At 42.6% G+C, this 10,429-nt stretch overlaps 1 non-coding gene across 1 annotated transcript; it reads right to left on the reverse strand.

Moving 5' to 3' along the window:
* Positions 1 to 1,060: 1,060 nt before the first annotated feature.
* On the reverse strand, positions 1,061 to 1,164 carry LOC126506046 (small nucleolar RNA SNORA42/SNORA80 family). Its single transcript, XR_007593070.1, has one exon. It is a non-coding gene; the product is annotated as a small nucleolar RNA SNORA42/SNORA80 family (small nucleolar RNA).
* Positions 1,165 to 10,429: the final 9,265 nt, after the last annotated feature.

Here is a 10,429-nt window from a genome sequence, read left to right on the forward strand (position 1 = left end):
TTTCTCTCTAGGGAACTGGATGTAGTCATTGACCACTGGATAAGAGCCAAGAAACAGGGAACCAGAAGGGGTGATGGAAGCTCACTGGGGTTTGTGGAAGCAGGACGAAGGGCAGTGGGTGGTCCTGAATCTTCTCAGTCAAGGAGAAGTCTGGCAACGTATCCTTCCCCACAAAAGAGTTAATAATGAGAAGAGGTGAACCAATTGATGTTATGTTTTCCTTGGGAGAAGCAATTTGGCCCATAGAATGCTTGATGATAGAAGGCTCAAAGACTGGGAGGGCCAGGGAAGACATTAGGCCACTAGGATATTACTTTACAGTCTGAGCTACTTTTCTATTGCTGCGATGAAACACCACGCCCCAGGTAACTTATAAAAGGAAGCATTTAATTGGACTTATGGTTTCAGAGGATTAGAGTCCATGATGGTGGGACAAAGGCAGGGCCACAGGAATGGCTGAGAGCTCACATCTTGATCCCTAGCAGGAGGCAGAGAGGGCACAGTGGGAATTGCATGAGTCTTGAAGCCTCATGGCCCCCCTCCATGACACACCTCCAACAATATCACACCTCCTAGCCTTTTTCAAGCAGTTTTCCCAATGGGAACCAGGTATTCAAATACATGAGCCTATGAGGACTGTTTGTATTCAAACCACCACATTTACAAAGAGTGTAGTGTAATTTATTTTAACTGAAGTAATGTGAATTTACAGTGGAAATAGATAAGTTTGTGTTTTTAGGAATGCATGTGTGTGTGTGGTGTCAAGGAGGTTTTCTCTTTAGGCTCCCTGGGAGAAGCAGAGGGAATGTTTCCCTCTCAATGGAACCCTCTGCAGCAGTTCACTAACTCAACAGGCATTACAAGCAACTGGCATTTGAGTTTGAAATGGGTAGAATTGCAGAACAGAAGAATGCATTGATAAGAGGAGTCAGGTGGAGATGATAATTAGTATAGGGATTAGGGAGATAGGTGTGCCTTGGGGTAGGAAGTGGGCTAATGAGGATTTTCTCTCAGGGATAGGTTAGGACTTGGGGAGTAAGTGGGAATTATTTTTTTTTCTTACTGTGCGACCCACTTCAGTGCCAGTAGCCTACAGGCAGAGGCCAGGCAATGGTTCGGGGCCACAGGTTGCTCTAGCACAGGACATTATGACAGGGTAAGTGGGAATTAAAGAGAAAGGAGAGAAAGGGGATGAGAGTGGAGCTTTTTATGGGTAAGTGTAGCCCTGGAAGTCTTTGGTTTGTAGTAAGAAGAGTTGCTGGCTAGAGGCAAGCACTGCTTCTTTACAGCTCTCTGAATCACTGGTCCAAATGGCTGTTCTGTGGGCTTAGGGCTTCCACCTGGAGACTGTGTCTGGTCACATCTAAACCTGGGAGCTGGGAATACCCGGTGCTTGGATCAGACTTGCTTCTCTGCTAATAGCTGTGTGAGAAAGCATGGTTTCAGACATCTGTGTATGACCTCTGCCACAGACATCATTATTCATTCACTTTGGATTCCTCGCAAGTAGGTGATTGAACCGTAAAATAGATGGAATGGAAGATCAATAAGGCCCCTCCCAAATTTTCTTTCCCTCACGGTGTTGTGGAAGACTGTTAGTTTGTTCCCAGCTTCTTAGATGCGAAATAGTCACACAGAAACCTTATTATTTGCAATATTGTTTGGCCAATAGCTTAAGTATATTTTTAGCTTGCTCTTATACCCTAAACTAACCCATCTCCATTAATCTGTGCATCACAACAAGGTCATGGCCTACTGGCAAAGTTTCAGTGGGCTCCAGTAGAAACTTTGCCGGTTTCTTTATTAACCAATGGCAATAAAACATATTCACAGCATACATCACCTCCCCTTCTCTGTCTACATAAAAAGGAAGATTTTAAATTTAGCATAGCACGATTACATAAACAAAACAGGTATCAAACAAGAATTAAAGTTACAATATTTATATCTATTTTATCTTTTATCATAACTAAGGAAAACTATAACTATCTATTCTTCAACTCTATCAAAGACCTCAGAAGGACATAATATTATCTAAGTAAACAAGAAGTGCATTGTAAGCAACTTCCAAAACTCTAGAATTGACAGAGACATCTCACTGCCCGGATGGTCACCCAAAATTCTCCTGTACCATTGGGGTATCCATCTTCGGCCTACAGGCCCATAGTATCTGGCAGACTTTTCCATGAAGCAGGAAATTTCAAAGACAGTTCTGCCCATTTTAGCAGTTTGTCAGTCACTTTTTTCTGTGTCCTGCAGAATGTCTGGCAGTCTTTTTCATGAAGCAGGAATTCTGAAAAATTGTCTCACCTTTAGACAAGTTCAGCAGTCATTTTTATGTGGGTCCTGCATATCCAGTTTATACAGCATAACATCAAGCAGTCCAGGCAAGAACAGTTTCTTGCCCAAATGGCTAACGAACTCCATAAAGAGCCTCTTTGTTGCCCTTCTTCCTTTTGAAGTTATTGATGATGCTAGGAGCAGATGTGTCTTATTGTTATGAAAAGTCTTAAGTTCTTAAAAAATTTTAAATGCCATATTCCATAGGTCTTTGAAAGGTTTGAAGACTATCTAGATAACTAAAATATATCTCTCTATATCTAGAAAACCTAACATGACTACAACCTTGATTATTATAGATGACTCTTTACTAACCTATATTTCTTAATTATATATTACATTTTTAAATAAGCTTGACAAACATAATACCTTAATAAAGAGCAGAAATATACATATAATAAAATTGACCTTAAATTTGCATCAATAAACCATACCAATGCAAAGTATCCATCTCTATAGCATGTCCCCCTTTAAATGTAAACATTTATAAACAATATTTGGGGATTTGGGCATAGTTTTCTGCAAACTGCTTCCTACTTTTTGTTGGGTGAAGTAATTTTTGGGGGTGTTCATGGCAACCTTTTGGGGAGATCTTGGTCCATCAAACCACATTAGTCTGAAAGGAACCCATAGGTTATCATCTTCTGTGGAAACAAAAATAAAACCTCTTTTCTAAAGCAACATATCCTTAAAGTATACATGTTGGTTTAGCTTAGAAGCCCATACAATGAAATGTCTCTCTGTACTTAGCTATTTCACAGTCAAAAAATTCAAAGAAAACACAATATTATGCATAATTCAGACTCTCTGTGCACATTTCATATTTATGTGTCTTATTTTTCTTTACTCTTTTATCTATTAAGACTGTCTTTACTCTGTCTCTTTAAAGACTTGTTTTTATTTTTTTAAAAAAACATTTACTTTTATATAGCTCTCTATACTCTTTTATTTTTCTTTCTCCCAAGCCTACGTACATTTTAAATACATTGTGACCCATATAGAGGTCTTTTTAAAAAATATCTGAATTTGTCTTTATTGTGTATCTGTAATCCTTTTCTGACCTGGACAGCTTCTTAAAATGGTAAACAGCTTGGTTGCAGCAGCTCTGAATGCCGGCTCTACCTCTCTCCGTCTTTCAATATGGCGGAGGTACCTTTACTGCCAGCTCTGAGACTGCCAGGTAGGAGCCGCCCTCACCACTTTAACTCTGAGAAGGAACATAAACCCCTTTTTATCCGAGTAACAGCTAAATCTGCCATGCGACACACTGCACGACCTAGAAATATCTCTGTGTGTGGCAGCGGGAATCCACCACGCTCTTCTGCCTGTGCACGCCTAGTAGTCCCAACCCCGCCCTTGTCCAGGCAGGGACCACTGAGCTGTGGGCATGGTCTCAGCTATTTTGCTGCTAACCCCGTGTATGCACATAAGCACGTAGACTCGAAGTGGGTGGTGGGCATCAACCCCAAACATTTTAGACTACCTTGGCATGCCAGTTTGTTGGGGGAAGGCTGTTAGTTCGTCCCCGGCTTCTTAGACCCAAAATAATCACACAGAAACCATATTATTTGCCATACTGTTTGGCCAATAGCTTAATCGTATTTCTAGTTTGCTCTTATATCCTAAACTAACCCATCTCTATTAATCTGTGGGTCACCACAAAGTCATGGCCTACAGGCAAAGTTTCTGTGGGCTCCAGCGGAGGCTTTTGTTCTCAGCAGTGGCTACATGGCTTCTTCCTGACTCTACCTACTCTCTCTCTCTCTATTTTTTCCAGCTTGGCTATATTCTGTTAAGCCACTGCCTGAAAGCAGTGTCTTTATTAACCAGTGGCAATAAAACATTCACAGCACACATCACCTCCCACATCATCCCAGTATTGCTGGAAACAAACTTCTAGTGCATGTAAAAAACAAAACAGCTGATGATAAAGTGTATACTAAAAATAACCCATGCCTTAGTTGAATAACTTCTTTGTAACCAGTATATTATATTATTTAAATGAACTCTTCAAATGACATTGTATTTTTAGGGACTAATGTAATAATGTATCTTAGGAAAAAAATAGAGGATGAAGAGTTAAGTGGATCTAAGAAAAACAGATGGCAAATGACTTTATTTATCCACAAAGTACTGCCATTATTGCTGACCTGAATCATTAACTCAGGGATTGTCTGTGCTCTGCACTGTGACATTAGTTCCTCGAGGACAAGGTCCTTGTCAAGCTTCCTTAGCAGTTTCTGATTCCAAGGGAGTGGGGAAAAAAAGGCAGGCACTGTGTAACCACTCCAATACTTGGCTAAACAAAGGCTGTCATGGTGTCTAGGAGTTGCAGAAAATATCAGAACATCCAGTATATTAGACATCTTTTGCTTCTGTTGATTATTTTTCTGCATCCAAACCATCATTGTGCTCTGCAGACTTACATCCATGCCCATCACCTGCAATCTGCAGCTCTCTGGCCTCACAGCTGCTTCCCTGCTCCACCCTGCATAATTTTTGCTTCCTGCTACTTGAGATGGACACGGAGCCTCTACCCATTATTGTCTTGACCCATCTATAAGCTTCTATGCGCGTCTTCTAAGTTTACTTATCTGAATGTGTCCCGGGAAAGAACATTTTACTCTTGAAACAAGATCCTTTCTTTAAAAATCCCCCGGGGCTGCCAAAGCTGGGCCACACTTTGCAAAGTCTGAGCAAAGTTTCTCAGAGCTGCAAGACTTTGAAGAAGTCCTGGTCTTTGTAGGGTTTCGGGGAGGCAGATAAGTGCTACCAGATACTTCAAGAGGTGGAAACGGAGGCAAGAGATTGGATATTTACATTGTTTCCGGAGTGTAGAACTATACTTGGGGAAGAAAGCTATGCAGAGGTGGATTTTAATTTAGTATACAATGTAACTTTGAAATAATTAAAAGTTTGTGAATGCAACAGGTGCCTAGGATAGTGGATGTGAGGCAGCTGTGCCTGTTTTGTAGGGGGACTCAAACATCTGGTAGGTGATTGAGCTAAGCGAGCATGCATGACATCACAATCCATTGGTTTAAATCTCTTCATTGAGATGGAACATTCTGCAGTGTTCCTGTGCACAAATGTGACATTGTCTTTTATATTCAAATTAAGAAACTAGGGTTAAGAATAAGTGTGTGTGTGTGTAAAACAGAAGGAAAACAAAAGCAAGAATGAGAGAGAGGAGGAAGTCTGAAGGGGGGGTAGCAGGGAGGTGGAAGAGAATACGAATGGATTTGTATGTAAGATCTAGACACGATTCTTAAATTCAACACTTGTTTCTCCCTCTTAAAGAGCATACATTCTCTCTATCCACTGTACCATCCTTATCACAGCCACTGTGGGAAGAAACACCATGCGTGGGAAACAGAGAGCGATCTCTGGACTTCTTCTTTGGCAATCCTAACCCGGGGGGGGGGTGGGTGGGAGGGTGGCATGATTTGTGAACATGTCAGCAGCCGGGAAGCGACGTCAGCAAGTGTCATCCAGCCTCTAGCTTGTGCCATGTCCTGTAATGTTTAATGCTTTGACCGAGAGCACTTACCATCACTGCCTGAAGCCCAAAGCATTGTTGACAGGCAAATGGTGTCATTCCCACGTCCGAGAGGAAGCAATAGGAGAGATTTAGTGCTGGCTGTGGCTTTCAGGGCTGCAAATAGAAGCTTAAGAACCTAGCCTGGTAGATTCATGCTGTGTTCATCCAGAATTGCAACAGAGACACCGACACTCTCAATGTCTTTGAAGTCCACGAGGGTGGCCACCTCTCACTTGGTCCTGATTGTTTATTCTAAAGAGTAGTCCTGCTGTTCTTTCCTTCCTCCTTCCCTCCTTCTTCTTCCCTCCCCTTCTCTCTCTTTCTCTTCCTTGAACTCTGGACTTTAAACCTGAGTATGTTTGTGGCAATTGCTCATTTTTTTTGTGTGCAAAAGCGTGTATTCTAGAACATGTGTGGGATATCCTTCCATCCATCCTTTACCCATGGTTCCTTGCTTTCTACTTTCAGAGAAAGACTTCTCCCTGTAACAGTTCTGATGCTAACTCTCCGAATGTGAATAGGAGAAAATTATTTTTCCTCAAAAAAAATATTGCTGTACTTTTCTGACAGTTCTGGCAACTCCTTTTTCTACCCACAATGGGAAGTTTTGATGAAGCAAATTCTCTTTTGTGCAGAATCGTTCTCCTTTGTGTTTCTGCATGCTACGGTTCCCTCGGTTTCCTACGGAATGACAATTTCTCCGTATTATTTTACAAGTCATAATTGCTTTGCTCTCCAGAAGAGAAAGGTAGGTTCGTTTTCTCCCTCCACCAACAAGCATCTGGGTGAGCGAACGGTAGCGCTGCTCATTGCAGAAGCTCTGCTGTGCTCAGTTTTAAAAATGATAATCGCCCTTGCCACTCTTTGTAATATAAACTGTAGAAACTGTCTGTTAAAGAAGAGCGGGATTAACAAGTCAGAATATATTTTTTAAAATGAATGGATAAGGAAGTTTCGTGGTTCATTTCAAAGCACCAGTTAGATGACAAGGAGCTCGGGAAGTGAAATACACAGAGTGGACACACCCGACACCGACCCAGCAAATCTAGAAGGGAAGCTGGCGCAGGTGTTGAGCAGAGACAAGCTGTCTATCAGACCTGGCGGCCTCATTCTGCCGTCCTCAGCTTACCGTTTCTTCGCAGTCCTAACTCTTGTCTCCGTTTTTTTTTCACATGGGTGCTTTCTTTCCACATCTGTCTTCTGCAAAAGTCAGTTTTCTCTCTGAGTTTCTACTAGTGGGTCTGTGTTTATGTTCGGGGTTGTCAGTCATCCTAAAAAGGGCGGGGCGTATACCGGCCAGCAGCTCCACACTGCCCTCCTCTGTCAAGAGTAGGAATTGCCCGTCAAAGCGACTTTTCATTTGAAGTGACACAGGACAACTAAGCAGCTACATTCCTTTCTCAGGGGCGCCGATAAGGAGGTCAAAGAACAAAGCCCACGAATTTCGCGCCCAGAGTTAACCAGAGAGTGCCCTTCTAAAGAAATAGCTTTGCAGAGTTCTATATTTCCTTTTTGGTTTACATTTTCTTTATACCTAAGTTCTGCCACACTTGCCAGACAGAGGTTGGGACCTTCCCTTGTCTGTTGCTTTCGTCATTTTGACCAAGGTAAGAAGTTGTTCTCCCACTCAGACAGAAAAGTTGTGGTTTCCAATAAACGGTTCTGCTTATTGACGTAAGCGGAAAAGTCTCATTTATGGTTGAACGTTCAGTCATCACTTATTCCTATCATTTTGGTCAGTATGAGTCTTAGCAGTTGCTACAGCTGTCTGCAGAAAGAAATTTACCGAAAAAAAATATCTAAGGGCAGCGCGAATCTATGGTCATTGACACAGTTCTTTAGAAACCAGTTTGACGGGTGCACCATGTCCGTACAACAGTCTAACAGCCGTAGCTTTCTGACTAAGATCTGTGAGTGCCCCGGCTGTGGGATTTTGAGCAGGTTCACAGTACCAGGCACGAATTCCCTCCTCTGGAGCGGGCCTTACTTTCGATCAGAAAGTGTTTAGTTACCCTGTTGGGGACTCGCCTCCACTGAGTCACCGGACACATCTTGCCTCGGTAGAGTTGAGTGCAGGGGTCACTGTTGAGTGAGACCCTCGGTGACAGTTCTCCCAAGCAGCCTTTGCAGCATCTCTGGAACGATGTGGGCTAGTCAATAGGGAGGAAGCTTCCAGTCAAGTTCCAGCTTGATTTCTGTACGTCCTGTGACCAGAGTATGTGGTGTCCCCCAAACTAGAATGTTACTGTATAGTCTTGGTGGGCAGCTAACAGCAGCGACAGTTTTATGTAAATGGTAGGAGGTTGTTTTCTCTGCTGTCACATCTAGACATTAGCAGAGGGTGTTGGATCCCATAGGACTACAGCTACAGATGGTTGTCAACTGCCATGTGGGTGCTGGGATTTGAACTCAGGACCTAGGGAAGAACACCCAGCACTCTTAATTGCCGAGCCATCTCTTACGCACTCTACCCACTCCCTTGAGCCTTCCCACTCCCAGCTTTCTCTCTAGAGCCTTTTCCCTTCATCTCATACCACACGGGCTCTACTGCCCCTTGTACCCTTAAAGTGTCCTTTTCCTTTCTCTCATGTCCCCTGCAAAGTCTTCTGCTTTCTAAAAATACTCAGTACCATGTATATTTACATCTATGAAAATTAGAAGTTAAAATCTGCATATTAGGGAAAACACGCTGTGCCTGTATTTCTGTGCCTCATTTCTTTTCTTACAGCTGAATAAAATTTCAATGTATACATACATTTTACTCTCATTATCCATTCATCTGATGGTGGATGTGTAGGCTGATCATATTTCCTTGCTATTGTGACTAAGCAGCAATAAATATAGCTGTCCAAGTACCTCTGTGGTAGGATACAGAGTCACATGGGTATATGCTCAGGAGTGCTGTGCTATAGCTCAGTCACATGTTTGCTCCAACTTTAGTTTTCTGAGACATCTCCACACTGACTTCTGTAGTGGCTGGACCTGTTTACATTTTTTTTTCTAAGAGTTTCCCTTTATCCACATCCTTGCCAGCATTTCTTGTCTTGTCTTCTCTTGGTGATAGCCTTGCTAACTAGAATAAGATATAATCTTATAATAGTTTTAATTTGCATTTCTCTGATATCTAAGGGTGCTGAGCATTTTAAAATATATTTATTGGTCATCTCTTTCTCTTCCCTTCCCTTCCCTTCCCTTCCCTTCCCTTCCCTTCCCTTCCCTTCCCTTCCCCTTCCTTTCTTCCTTCCATGTTCTGGATGTTAATCCTCTGTAGAGGTGCAGTGGCAAAGGTTTTCTCCCATCCTATAGGCTGCCTCTTCAGTGTATTTACAGATTCCTTTGCTGTGCAGAGCCTTTTTGATTTTTTCAAGGTCCCATTGGCTAGTTGTTGGCCCTATTTCCTGTGAGGCCAAAAAATCCCTGTCTAAGCAGTCTTCATCTATGCCTATATCTTTTAGAACATCCTCCTATGTTTTCTTAGAGCAATTTCAGGTGTTATATTAAGGCCTTTGATCCACTTGAAGCAGTCTTTGTTTAGGTAAGAGATAAGGGTCTGGTTTCATTCTCATACACCCAGGTATCCAGATTTCCTAGTACTGTTTGTTGAAGAGGCTGTCGGGGTTGGGGGGGCTAGGGTATAGCAGGGTAGAAATGGCATGTTACTCTATTGGGCTGCTGTTAAGGACAGAGGCAGGCTTTATCTCCAGTCCCCCTCTCAGAGTAAAATTTTGTTTGCAACAATAGTCTCTACCCACAGGTAGACCCACTGTGAAAAGAGACTAAGAGGCGATGGTTGCACACCTTTAATTCTAGCAGTTGAGAGGCAGAGGCAGGCATATCTCTGTGAGTTTGAGGTCAGCCTGGTCTACAGAGTGAGTTCTAGGATAGCCAAGGCTACACAAAGAAACCCTGTCTCAAAACACAAAGCAACAACAAAAATAGTCAATCACAAATGAGTCACCAGCTTAGCTCCAGCTTTGGAGAGTAAAGGGACACTGTTAGACTGTGTGTCCATTAATCATCGTGTCTGTGAATGGAAAGAAAGAATAAATCATAACACTAGTGATTAATAGATGAACGACAGAGAAGATGTAGACGAGAGAATATGAACAGACAGGGGAACTGGCAGAAAATGTGCCACGCGGAGATGAAGTTTGGCGAAGGTGGACTGAAGAGAGAGGCTGACATGCACACAGGATACAGAGTGGCCTTTTCTCAAAATGCTTTCTCAAAGAAACTTGCAAACCATGAAGGCGTGTGTTCTTTGGAGAAGAAGAAAAACAGGGGGAATAAGGAGAGAAAAAAGGTGTAGGGTGAAAATAGAGCACGACCCAGCTGGCCCACTGAATTGACATTGTGCGTTAAATGAAAGGGTGGTGTAGAGGGGGAGGGGATGGAAAGAGGCTCAGGTTTTTTTTTTTTTTTTTTTTTTATTATGTATTCAGTGTTCTGTCTGTCTGCATGCTTGCGGGCCAGAAGAGGGCACCAGATTGCACTACCGATGGCTGTGAGCCACCATGTGGTTGCTGGGAATTGAACTCAGGACCTCTG

This window comes from Alexandromys fortis, unplaced genomic scaffold (assembly GCF_014885135.2).
Source record: "Alexandromys fortis isolate MF-2015 unplaced genomic scaffold, M_Fortis_MF-2015_v1.1 scaffold_60, whole genome shotgun sequence".
NCBI lineage: Eukaryota > Metazoa > Chordata > Mammalia > Rodentia > Cricetidae > Alexandromys > Alexandromys fortis.